Source organism: Lolium perenne, chromosome 4, assembly GCF_019359855.2.
Source record: "Lolium perenne isolate Kyuss_39 chromosome 4, Kyuss_2.0, whole genome shotgun sequence".
Taxonomy (NCBI): Eukaryota; Viridiplantae; Streptophyta; class Magnoliopsida; order Poales; family Poaceae; genus Lolium; species Lolium perenne.
The window spans coordinates 745607-758193 of NC_067247.2; the positions used below are offsets into that span (position 1 = coordinate 745607).

Below are 12587 nucleotides of genomic sequence, written 5' to 3' on the forward strand. Positions count from 1 at the left end.
TCACATACGATACCGATTCCTTTTGTCACGCGATATTTTACTTGTCCGAGGTTTGATCATCGGTATCTCTATACCTCGTTCAACCTCGTCTCCTGACAAGTACTCTTTACTCGTACCGTGGTATGTGGTCTCTTATGAACCATTCATATGCTTGCAAGCTAATTAGACGACATTCCACCGAGAGGGCCCAGAGTTTATCTATCCGTCATCGGGATGGAGAAATATCACTGTTGATCCATATGTCTCAACTCATACTTTCCAGATACATAATCCCACCTTTATAACCACCCATTTACGCAGTGGCGTTTGATGTAATCAAAGTACCCTTCCGGTGTAAGTGATTTACATGATCTCATGATCGAAGGACTAGGTAACTATGTATCGAAAGCTTATAGCAAAAAACTTAATGACGTGATCTTATGCTACGCTTAATTGGGTGTGTCCATTATATCATTCACATAATGACATAACCTTGTTATTAATAACATCCAATGTTCATGATCATGAAACGATGATCATCTGTTAATCAACAAGCTAGTTATACAAGAGGCTTACTAGGGACTCCTTGTTGTTCACATAACACACATGTATCAATGTTTCGGTTAATACAATTATAGCATGGTATGTAAACATTATCATAAACACAAAGATATATAATAACCATTTATTATTGCCTCTTGGGCATATCTCCAACAGTCTCCCAGTTGCACTAGAGTCAATAATCTAGTTTACATATGTAAAGATATAACACCTTGGCCTTCTGGTGCTTTATCATGTTTTGCTCACGGGAGAAGTTTTAGTCAACGGATCTGACACGATCAGAAATGTATGTATTTTGCAATTCATTTTCGTCTCAACGCATCACTCATTTTCCAAATGAGTCGGCATTATTCTTATATGTTCAGTCCTCTGGTGGAACCTTAATTCCGCAGTCTGAAATATGTTACTAATATTGCCATACACAATATAGTTACAAAGTTCTGACACTATTGGAACTACACCAAGTTCTCAAAGAACTCTTCGACTTAAACATCCTCAGTCATTGTCAAAACAATGACATACTATGCCTTCGTTTGTAGAATCCGTCACAATATTTAGAACTCTTCTAAATCTAGCATTGTGCTACCTTTTAAACAACACTTAGTTTAATTGAGATTGAAATTTATTTTTATATGTGATCAAACTAATATCGGTGCAACACATTACAGCGATTTATTTTTCATTACCCCATACAAAACTATATATATATATCCTTAGTTCTTCTAAAGTACTCAAGGATATTCTTACTGTCGTCCAATGATCATCATATGAATCATTCTGGTACATGCTCATAACACTTTAGAGCACAGGACATCTGATTGTGTACATATTATTCGTGATCTATAATCACTCATGTGGGGACCCCGGACTAGCTGTCCGAAATTCCCTGTTATGTATACAGTTCACGATCCCATGATCAGTGCGCCGTGAACACATAACCGAACTGATATCAAATTACACCATCCAATTACAAAGCGGAATAAGAAAATTACAACATGGTCACATGACCGATAATTACATAATAGCCTCGAAGGGCCTAACTAAACATCAGAGTAGCATCATCACTTCAGCAGCGCATAGCACCCAAGTCATCTCGCCATAACCCTACAGGCAACTGACTGGGAAGACGTTTCTAGCTCGCATAGACGTCGCCAACTCCTTCTTCATCTGTCGAACTCCTTCAAGTCTGGCCAAGTAAATAGCCAGGGACAAAGCCGTGAGTACATTTGGAATTGTACTCGCAAACCATTTACAAAGTAACATATCAAGGAGAACAAGGTACCGAGGACTAACTAGGAGATCAAGAGGGAATGACCACTTATATAACAAGAATATGTTATGTAGAAGAGAAGAAGTGTTTTAGTGGAGTTAGCATCTCAACTTCATGGGTGAAGGAGATGAGAGAACATATCTAAGACCTCACTACTAGACTTAATTTAGGAAGATCTTTCACGACATAAACGCTTAGGAAGGGTAGACCCAATTTTTATCAATTCCTTTCCGACCACCTCATTGTGGTCATCAACCATTTTACCAGTACTCCAAGTACTCCAACACAAAACCCGTTTCTTTCCTTTGTCAAACATTTTCACAAACAAAACACATCAGGCTAAGCAACAGCCAATCCAACCGTCCATGACCGCGGACGCGGCTATTCGAATAGATTTAACTCTGCAGAGTTTGCGCACTTTCCCCACAAGAACCGATAAATCCGCCGGGATCATCCCCGGATCGTCATACGAAAGTATGCGAGACTCGGATAATCGGTCATAGTCTTTCGCCTGTCTCCCTTAACATGAGCCCCTCCCTGCGGGCTTAACCCTTCTCGGCACCCCGGCAGCATACCTCCTTTTTGAGCGTATCTCCGGCGCCACGACAGAAGACCCTCAGTAATCGTCCGGCTGCAAGTTAATGCAGTGTATTGCCTCCTTCAGAGCGCAACCCGGTGTCAGAGGTCATCGTGACCCTCCTAGAGAGTGGTGAAGGTATCTCATGTCAAATTCAACAAACTACGGACTAAGCCCGTGCCCACTTTGGATATTGTGGTTGCGCTAGTTAATTGTCATGGGTGAGTACTTAGGCGCCAAAGTTTTCATAAAACCCAACCTTTTTCACATCCTCATCATTGTTACCAAATCCTTTCCTTTCATAAATCCTCACTTGGGGAAAACATCATGCCCAAGGTTTTATCAAAAACTTTTACAACAAGGTAAAACCTTGAGGGTTTTCCCAACCTGAAGTTTATGTGTGAACTAAGAAGTATAATAGCCCAAAAGTTGCCATTATACCATGAAGGGTGACAAAGACATCCATACTCACATTGAGCATAAATGGAGATAATCAAAAGTGGAGCAATTTTAATGAGGTTAACCCATATCTTTACTAGAATTAGAGGTGTAAAAAGGTGATGAACGTAATTCGCATACTTAGAGTAGGTATGCAAAGTAACAAGGAGAACCTTACATACTTGGTGGCAAGTATGTAAAGAAACAAAGTAATCGAAAACCCAAGGAACACAAGGAGCCAAGAGACCAAAGGATGGCAAGATCTCAATCAAGAACATAGAGAACGATGGATCAAAGTAAATGGCTTGCCTTGGCTTATTTGTCCCTGTACTTCTTCAACTCTATCAATATAAGAATCCCAACAATATAAATAAAATCCTTGTCCAATTCCACTTCTTCTTCTTCTCCGGAATTGTTCGCATCTAGCGCCGGAAAATATAAAAGGAACACAATCAATCACATTGCATCAACAAGACAACATTCAACAATCAACAACTAACCATGCAGCCAAGGTATAACATACTAAGGACTTATAGATACCACAAACAACTTCAAGAGTTTTAATTTAGAAAACCCCATTTATTTACCTAGTAGAGGTATGAGTGCATCACAACTTAGCAATTGCCTCTCTCGGTTATCACCATGGTATAAACCAAACATCCCCTGGTAGATAACATCATAAAGAGGACAAGAGCATTAGTTTGGCATCAAACACATTCAAGACATTTTCAAACATTTTGGGAAAAGTAGAAAACAGTTTTCCTAACTTAGTTGGCTCACACAACACAACATCCAAAATAGGAAGCAAACCATATTCCACATCATTTGAAAACTTAAGCAAAACAATAGGGCTAATGTTAAGTTGCAGAGGTTTTGTTTTGCAAGCATAAAACAAAGGTTGTCCATTCCTAATAAAGAGAGTTGGTCAAGGGTTTTAAATAGACCAACAAGTTTTGGTCCAACAATGCATGTCACACATATACCTTACTAGCAGTAACGAATATGCATGAACAGAGACTAATAATATTTTTCCTAGATGGCCAGTACTAATACAAGACTAACCCAGTTGGAATCACCCAAAAATATTAAACCTACAATTTTAGGAATTTCTTTGAATCTGACTGTACAGAAAACAAGATCTGTAAGCCATAAATCGTAGAAAAATCCTAAAAATATGAGACCACTGGCATTTGATAGATATCTAAACAGAGGTGCACACACAATTGGATTTGGGTTCAAATTATTTCTGAAACTCTCACAAATGGATTGACAAGATTACTGCATGTCTATACCATTTGCTTTACCTCTGGAGTTACAGAACAGGTAAGGGTTTGAAACTTGTTTGAGAAGATTAAGAAAACATTCAGTAGTCCTACAGAACTGGAATCACTCAATTTGGTTCAAATATGGATTTTTGGTGATTTAAAAGCTAACAGCCATGTCTGCAGAACATACAGAACAAGTTTAATTCACCACAAATCGTACATCAATCACAAAAATATGAGGTCAGCTGCATCTGAAAGTATTGAATAGGTCGTTCTTACCCAATTTGTTTCACTCAAAGATTCGTTCCCAAGCTCCTGGTTTAATTCGATAAAGTCAGATCTGACCAGATCTTGACCTGTGAACCATTTCATTTTCAGGAGGTCAATCGAAGTGAAACCACCTCCAAAATGAAGGTATTGAAGAGGGCTTTCACCTACAGTTGAGTTTGCTCAAAAAGGTTTCGTAAAACGGAATAAATCTAACAAACAGTGAATCTGCATGTTTAGAGAACTTTATTTACCACGGTCAATCCGTAACGAATTTGAGGATGAGACCAACGTTAAGTTGTAGATCTTTTCCGTATCTATCTGCGGAACTTTGAATCACTCGATTTGGATCTGCGCACGAGATTTGGTGGATTTTACAAGTTCGTACCAGAATCTGAAACAGCAAGATAGCAGAAATTACTGCAAGGATTTGGACGAACTTTGCTCAAGAACTTCAGATCTGAGGATAGCTCAAGCTTCTCCATGCTTGGACCAACATGCACCTGCATCAAGATCCAATCTTAGCAATGGAGGAAGAGGAAGAGGAGAGAAAACCATCTTGGGTTGGGGAGAAGAAGGAGAGGGAGGCTCTCATGGTGAGGAAGAGCTTGAGGGAGGAGGAAGCTTCATCTTGGAGTGCCTTCCATGGCCATAGCCGGCCATGGGAGTAAGGGGCAGCAGCATTTTCGTGGGGGAGAGGTAGAGGAGAGTGTGAGGGAGTGGAGTGTGAGAAAAATGACCAAAGGAGGAGGGAGTGGCCGGCCAAGGGCCAATTTATAGAGGGAGAGGGGTGGCTGCCTCCTTATTTGATTGGCCAAGGTGGGTGGCTGCCCATTTAGTGATTGGGGTAGTTGGGAGGCAAGGCTTGGAAGAGAAGGAAATGAGGAGGGAGGGCTGGCCGAATTTTCTTGCCATGGCCGGCTCCTTCTTGACAACCACAAGTGAACAACAAAGTGCAATGCCACTTCATGAATGTCGACCAAGGTTGAGTATTTGAGGGGTTAGCTAAAAATGGTTTGATGATGTATTAAAATTTGGGAGAGAGGTGATAATAAACATTGGTGGCAATGTTGGAGAATAAAGTACTTTGAGCAAATTATCAAATTGGCCAAGAGATGATGGTGGTGGTGGTGGTGGTTGAGACAATGGTAGAGCAAGATTAAGAGAGATGGTGAGTGAAGTAACCATATACTCACAATGAAGAATATGGGGACTTAAATCATGAATTCATGAGGTCAAGGTAATGATGGAAAAGAATATAAATTGCTCTACAAATGAGAGGTCAATAGGGAGTAAGTTGAAAGTATCAATTGGTCATCCATTTGATCCAGAATTGGAGGATGGAGGGGATACAATGTGGTGGATCAGAGATGTGCATAAGATGTGCAAGAGTTGTCATTTGAAAAAGATCTTGTTTGAAAAGTATTTGAAACACCTCAATTGTCTAGGGACAATTGGGAATGAACTCAAGTGGAATGAAGTTTTGAAAGTGTTGAGATAAAACTAGTTGGAACATAGGGGTTCAAAATATTCTACTTACTTTCTCAAGTAAGGTAGAGTTTTTCTCAAAGGTAAAAATAAGCAAGAGGAAAACAAGAAATGGTGTAGGTACCATAAACAAGCTTTTTGTTAAAACAAAGCAAAATAGAAATAATGTTTTATAAATCAATACTTGGTAGAAATGGGATGAAAAACAAAACCCATTTCAGTTCCTTGTTTTCTTTGAAGAGAAATCTTGGAAAGTTTTAATAAAACTAGAAGTAGTTTTGTGATCAAAACTAGAGAAGGAAAACTGTAGGATTTTTGAGGAGGGAAACTAATTTAGGGAGGAGTGTTCTCAAGGGTAAATGGTGGCTACAAAATGTATCCATCATTCCCACTCTTGGTTTTGTGAAGATTAAACTTGAATAAAAACAAGAGGTAAAAGTGAAGGAAGTGATCTAGAGTTGAATCATTGGATAGGGTATAAGATCAAGTTGAATATATGTGATGCAAGGGTAGAATGAGACATGCAGGATGTGGAAATTGTAGAGGGAGATGCACAGATGAGATCCATGCATTGAGATCACCAAGTTGTGAATTAAGGATGATTGAGCTATCTTGTACCACAAAGAGAAAAATCAAGATGGCACACCCATGTTGTCATCAGGAGAGAGGTTTGATGTAGTAAGAGGGAAAACAATTCTTCCTAAGCCACACATGTGTTTTATTTGGTGAGTTGCTTGTTTAACCACTAGGGGTGTCGTTCTATGAGGTAGCTCAAGACAAAAAATTCAACAAGCAAATCAAGACAATTCATCTACCAACAGATCAAGGCAATTCATCATAGCAAACAGATCAAGGCAATTCACCTTAATTAGTCTACAGAAAAAGTTTTTGTTCCCCCTGATTTTTTTGAAATAAGGACAACTAATCAAGGTTGAAAAAGTTGGGGTGTTACAGATCTTCCACCCTTAAAATAATCTCGTCCCGAGATTACTGGGTGTAGAACTAGAGGGGTTATAAAGTTTAACCAAAGTCAGACTCCATTCTTCTGTAGACGTGCCGTTGTAGAGAAAGTCGTTTGCTTCTTCTTCTGGGAGACATGTTGGATTTCGGCCGATGGCGAGCTTCATGAAGAGGTTGACTACTCCATGCAGGTGTTGGATCTGTAGCTTCTTCACGATCCTGGCGGAGGTTCAAGACTGGGGGAGGGTTAGTGCACCCAACGGTGCTTGAGCAGGGCTGAAAACCTTTTTAGAGTTAGCTTGATTTTAGTGGAAGACGAAGTCTTCCACCCTTAAGATTTTTCATCGGGTTCTCGGAAAAACTCATAGCTTCTGCCTTGTAGTTCTGTCTGGGGCTTCGGAAGAAGTCATCGGTCTTCCTTGTTCAGCTGAAGAATCTTCGGGGGCGACGTGCAGACCACCACTTCAAGAGGCACTCACGGTGTTAACTGAACCATATGGGACGCGCGGCGAGTTAGAAACGCCTGGTTGGTACCCATATGAAGCAGCAACAGGGGTCGTCGAAGACAATCTTCAGCTTGAGGGTCAGTGCTGATTTCAGTAGCAACTAAGAAGTTAGCGGGTAAACTACGCCTAAAGTCTTGAGTCTTGGAGTATCTTCAGAAGCTTCATTTGATGAGGACCAGATGAACCATGTGGTGTAGCTCGGCTTTGACGCTATTGTTCTCTCAACTTGTTAGACGGTGTGTTCGAGGGTAGTTTCAAAAAGATATCCTCGCGGTTAGCGCGAGTATACTCCAAGGTTAGACCAAGTTAGCATGTCTTCTCGTAGAGGTGCAGTCACTCTTGAAGGTAGGGCTTCTTCTTTCTTGGCGTAGTGGAGATGCTCCAGCTGATCTTGAAGGAAGTCAGCGTAGATAGGGGTCGGGTTAGTTTTCGTGACGGTTGAAAAGCAACTTCCAACGGGTTTAGAGTTAGAGTCTTTCGTTAGTCTACCCAATTTAACTAATAGTTAGCAAAACATCGGCGAGGCAAACTTTTATCCTATCATTGCATGTGACACCCATACAACCATAACCAGAGACACAATACCACTAACAGAGGCTACTGGTATTTTTCCTAGATGCACAGTAACAAAACAAGATCAACACAATTGGAATCATTCAAAAATATTTATTTTTCAATTTTTGAGACTCAAAATACTAACCAGAAACAGTGATCAAGTTTTATTTATTAAAAATCTCACAAAAATCCTAAAAACACAAGGTCAGTGGCGTCTGAAAGATAATTTCATACTGGTTCTAGTGCAATTGGAATCACATCAATCGGACCTACCAAACTATTTTTATTAGCAAAACAGTACACTGGCAGATTTCCATTTTTAATTTCTGTTTCACAAATTTCAAACAATTAAAAAGGGCGGAAACGTCTAAATAGCAAGACATACATGCACACAGCAAACAGATACAAACATTCAAGGCAGCACACTAGGGAACCACAAGCAATCATCACACCAGACATGGTACTCTAAGTACCCAGAAATTCCTAATGCGCGGGGTAGCTCAATCAAAGTGATTGAGTTTGTCCTATCCATCCTATAGGTTTGGGGCTGGTCGCATATGTTGACGTCTTCATAACATTAGCATCAGCTTCAACTTGGATCCTTGTAGCAGTTGGTGGTGAAGGGGCCGGGTGTTGAGTCGTTGATGTTGAGGCGGAGGAGAAAGCTGCGTAGAACTTCTAGTCTCGACATCCCGGAAACATGAGGTCTTCGAAGAGGTAGCTGTTGAGGTGCTTCTGAAGTAGAGATCTTCTCGTGGCTGGCCTAAAAATAACTAGTCAAGAAATTGAGATCTTGATCCTTGACGACTGCGAAAGTGCGAGTCCAAAGAGGAACAAGGTCAGCTCTCTGACAGACTTTGGTGACAACCAAAGACATGATCCTTTATCCCTTTATGTGCACGGCTAAGTCGGCATCCAATCTTCAACAGCTGTCGTTGGAGATACACGAGTCTTCCCGAGGGATTGATCCATCTTTGAGTTTGAGTCTCCGGTCTGAGTTGGGGACATCGTCCAACCATGTGGGTTTGAAGTGGATGAGACAATAGAGTAAGAATTTTCAAACATTTTAATAAAGCGGAGAGATAAGAATTTAGAAGTTTTGAAGAAATAAGAGGAGTAGAAGCTATGCTTCCTACTAAAGAAATAATTTGTTTCGTAAATAGTTTTTCCCAATTACTTGTCTCCTAACTAACGTCCATGCTAACTAAGGTCTCCTACAGTCAGGATAGCTCTGATACCAGCTCTATGGGGACCCCGGACTAGCTGTCTGAAATTCCCTGTTATGTATACAGTTCACGATCCCATGATCAGTGCGCCGTGAACACATAACCGAACTGATATCAAATTACACCATCCAATTACAAAGCGGAATAAGAAAATTACAACATGGTCACATGACCGATAATTACATAATAGCCTCGAAGGGCCTAACTAAACATCAGAGTAGCATCATCACTTCAGCAGCGCAGTACCCAAGTCATCTGCCATAACCCTACAGGCAACTGACTGGGAAGACGTTTCTAGCTCGCATAGACGTCGCCAACTCCTTCTTCATCTGTCGAACTCCTTCAAGTCTGGCCAAGTAAATAGCCAGGGACAAAGCCGTGAGTACATTTGGAATTGTACTCGCAAACCATTTACAAAGTAACATATCAAGGAGAACAAGGTACCGAGGACTAACTAGGAGATCAAGAGGGAATGACCACTTATATAACAAGAATATGTTATGTAGAAGAGAAGAAGTGTTTTAGTGGAGTTAGCATCTCAACTTCATGGGTGAAGGAGATGAGAGAACATATCTAAGACCTCACTACTAGACTTAATTTAGGAAGATCTTTCACGACATAAACGCTTAGGAAGGGTAGACCCAATTTTTATCAATTCCTTTCCGACCACCTCATTGTGGTCATCAACCATTTTACCAGTACTCCAAGTACTCCAACACAAAACCCGTTTCTTTCCTTTGTCAAACATTTTCACAAACAAAACACATCAGGCTAAGCAACAGCCAATCCAACCGTCCATGACCGCGGACGCGGCTATTCGAATAGATTTAACTCTGCAGAGTTTGCGCACTTTCCCCACAAGAACCGATAAATCCGCCGGGATCATCCCCGGATCGTCATACGAAAGTATGCGAGACTCGGATAATCGGTCATAGTCTTTCGCCTGTCTCCCTTAACATGAGCCCCTCCCTGCGGGCTTAACCCTTCTCGGCACCCCGGCAGCATACCTCCTTTTTGAGCGTATCTCCGGCGCCACGACAGAAGACCCTCAGTAATCGTCCGGCTGCAAGTTAATGCAGTGTATTGCCTCCTTCAGAGCGCAACCCGGTGTCAGAGGTCATCGTGACCCTCCTAGAGAGTGGTGAAGGTATCTCATGTCAAATTCAACAAACTATGGACTAAGCCCGTGCCCACTTTGGATATTGTGGTTGCGCTAGTTAATTGTCATGGGTGAGTACTTAGGCGCCAAAGTTTTCATAAAACCCAACCTTTTTCACATCCTCATCATTGTTACCAAATCCTTTCCTTTCATAAATCCTCACTTGGGGAAAACATCATGCCCAAGGTTTTATCAAAAACTTTTACAACAAGGTAAAACCTTGAGGGTTTTCCCAACCTGAAGTTTATGTGTGAACTAAGAAGTATAATAGCCCAAAAGTTGCCATTATACCATGAAGGGTGACAAAGACATCCATACTCACATTGAGCATAAATGGAGATAATCAAAAGTGGAGCAATTTTAATGAGGTTAACCCATATCTTTACTAGAATTAGAGGTGTAAAAAGGCGATGAACGTAATTCGCATACTTAGAGTAGGTATGCAAAGTAACAAGGAGAACCTTACATACTTGGTGGCAAGTATGTAAAGAAACAAAGTAATCGAAAACCCAAGGAACACAAGGAGCCAAGAGACCAAAGGATGGCAAGATCTCAATCAAGAACATAGAGAATGATGGATCAAAGTAAATGGTTTGCCTTGGCTTATTTGTCCCTATACTTCTTCAACTCTATCAATATAAGAATCCCAACAATATAAATAAAATCCTTGTCCAATTCCACTTCTTCTTCTTCTCCGGAATTGTTCGCATCTAGCACCGGAAAATATAAAAGGAACACAATCAATCACATTGCATCAACAAGACAACATTCAACAATCAACAACTAACCATGCAGCCAAGGTATAACATACTAAGGACTTATAGATACCACAAACAACTTCAAGAGTTTTAATTTAGAAAACCCCATTTATTTACCTAGTAGAGGTATGAGTGCATCACAACTTAGCAATTGCCTCTCTCGGTTATCACCATGGTATAAACCAAACATCCCCTGGTAGATAACATCATAAAGAGGACAAGAGCATTAGTTTGGCATCAAACACATTCACAGTACATTTTCAAACATTTTGGGAAAAGTAGAAAACAGTTTTCCTAACTTAGTTGGCTCACACAACACAACATCCAAAATAGGAAGCAAACCATATTCCACATCATTTGAAAACTTAAGCAAAACAATAGGGCTAATGTTAAGTTGCAGAGGTTTTGTTTTGCAAGCATAAAACAAAGGTTGTCCATTCCTAATAAAGAGAGTTGGTCAAGGGTTTTAAATAGACCAACAAGTTTTGGTCCAACAATGCATGTCACACATATACCTTACTAGCAGTAACGAATATGCATGAACAGAGACTAATAATATTTTTCCTAGATGGCCAGTACTAATACAAGACTAACCCAGTTGGAATCACCCAAAAATATTAAACCTACAATTTTAGGAATTTCTTTGAATCTGACTGTACAGAAAACAAGATCTGTAAGCCATAAATCGTAGAAAAATCCTAAAAATATGAGACCACTGGCATTTGAAAGATATCTAAACAGAGGTGCACACACAATTGGATTTGGGTTCAAATTATTTCTGAAACTCTCACAAATGGATTGACAAGATTACTGCATGTCTATACCATTTGCTTTACCTCTGGAGTTACAGAATAGGTAAGGGTTTGAAACTTGTTTGAGAAGATTAAGAAAACATTCAGTAGTCCTACAGAACTGGAATCACTCAATTTGGTTTAAATATGGATTTTTGGTGATTTAAAAGCTAACAGCCATGTCTGTAGAACACACAGAACAAGTTTAATTCACCACAAATCGTACATCAATCACAAAAATATGAGGTCAGCTGCATCTGAAAGGTATTGAATAGGTGGTTCTTACCCAATTTGTTTCACTCAAAGATTCGTTCCCAAGATCCTGGTTTAATTCGACAAAGTCAGATCTGACCAGATCTTGACCTGTGAACCATTTCATTTTCAGGAGGTCAATCGAAGTGAAACCACCTCCAAAATGAAGGTATTGAAGAGGGCTTTCGCCTACTGTTGAGTTTGCTCAAAAAGGTTTCGTAAAACGGAACAAATCTAACAAACAGTGAATCTGCATTTTTAGAGAACTTTATTTACCACGGTCAATCCATAACGAATTTGAGGATGAGACCAACGTTAAGTTGTAGATCTTTTCCGTATCTATCTGCGGAACTTTGAATCACTCGATTTGGATCTGCGCATGAGATTTGGTGGATTTTACAAGTTCGTACCAGAATCTGAAACAGCAAGATAGCAGAAATTACTGCAAGGATTTGGACGAACTTTGCTCAAGAACTTCAGATCTGAGGATAGCTCAAGCTTCTCCATGCTTGTACCAACATGCACATGCATCAAG

At 40.2% G+C, this 12587-nt stretch overlaps 2 long non-coding RNA genes across 2 annotated transcripts; both read right to left on the reverse strand.

Moving 5' to 3' along the window:
- Positions 1-1649: 1649 nt before the first annotated feature.
- Positions 1650-4462, reverse strand: LOC139830791 (uncharacterized). The gene is made up of 4 exons (XR_011744265.1): positions 4370-4462; positions 3413-3488; positions 3135-3247; positions 1650-1726 (listed from the first exon to the last, which is right to left on the reverse strand). It is a non-coding gene; the product is annotated as an uncharacterized lncRNA (long non-coding RNA).
- A 6325-nt stretch (positions 4463-10787) lies between these two features.
- On the reverse strand, positions 10788-12203 carry LOC139830792 (uncharacterized). Its single transcript, XR_011744266.1, has 3 exons — positions 12087-12203; positions 11127-11202; positions 10788-10961 (listed from the first exon to the last, which is right to left on the reverse strand). It is a non-coding gene; the product is annotated as an uncharacterized lncRNA (long non-coding RNA).
- Between the last annotated feature and the right edge of the window lie 384 nt (positions 12204-12587).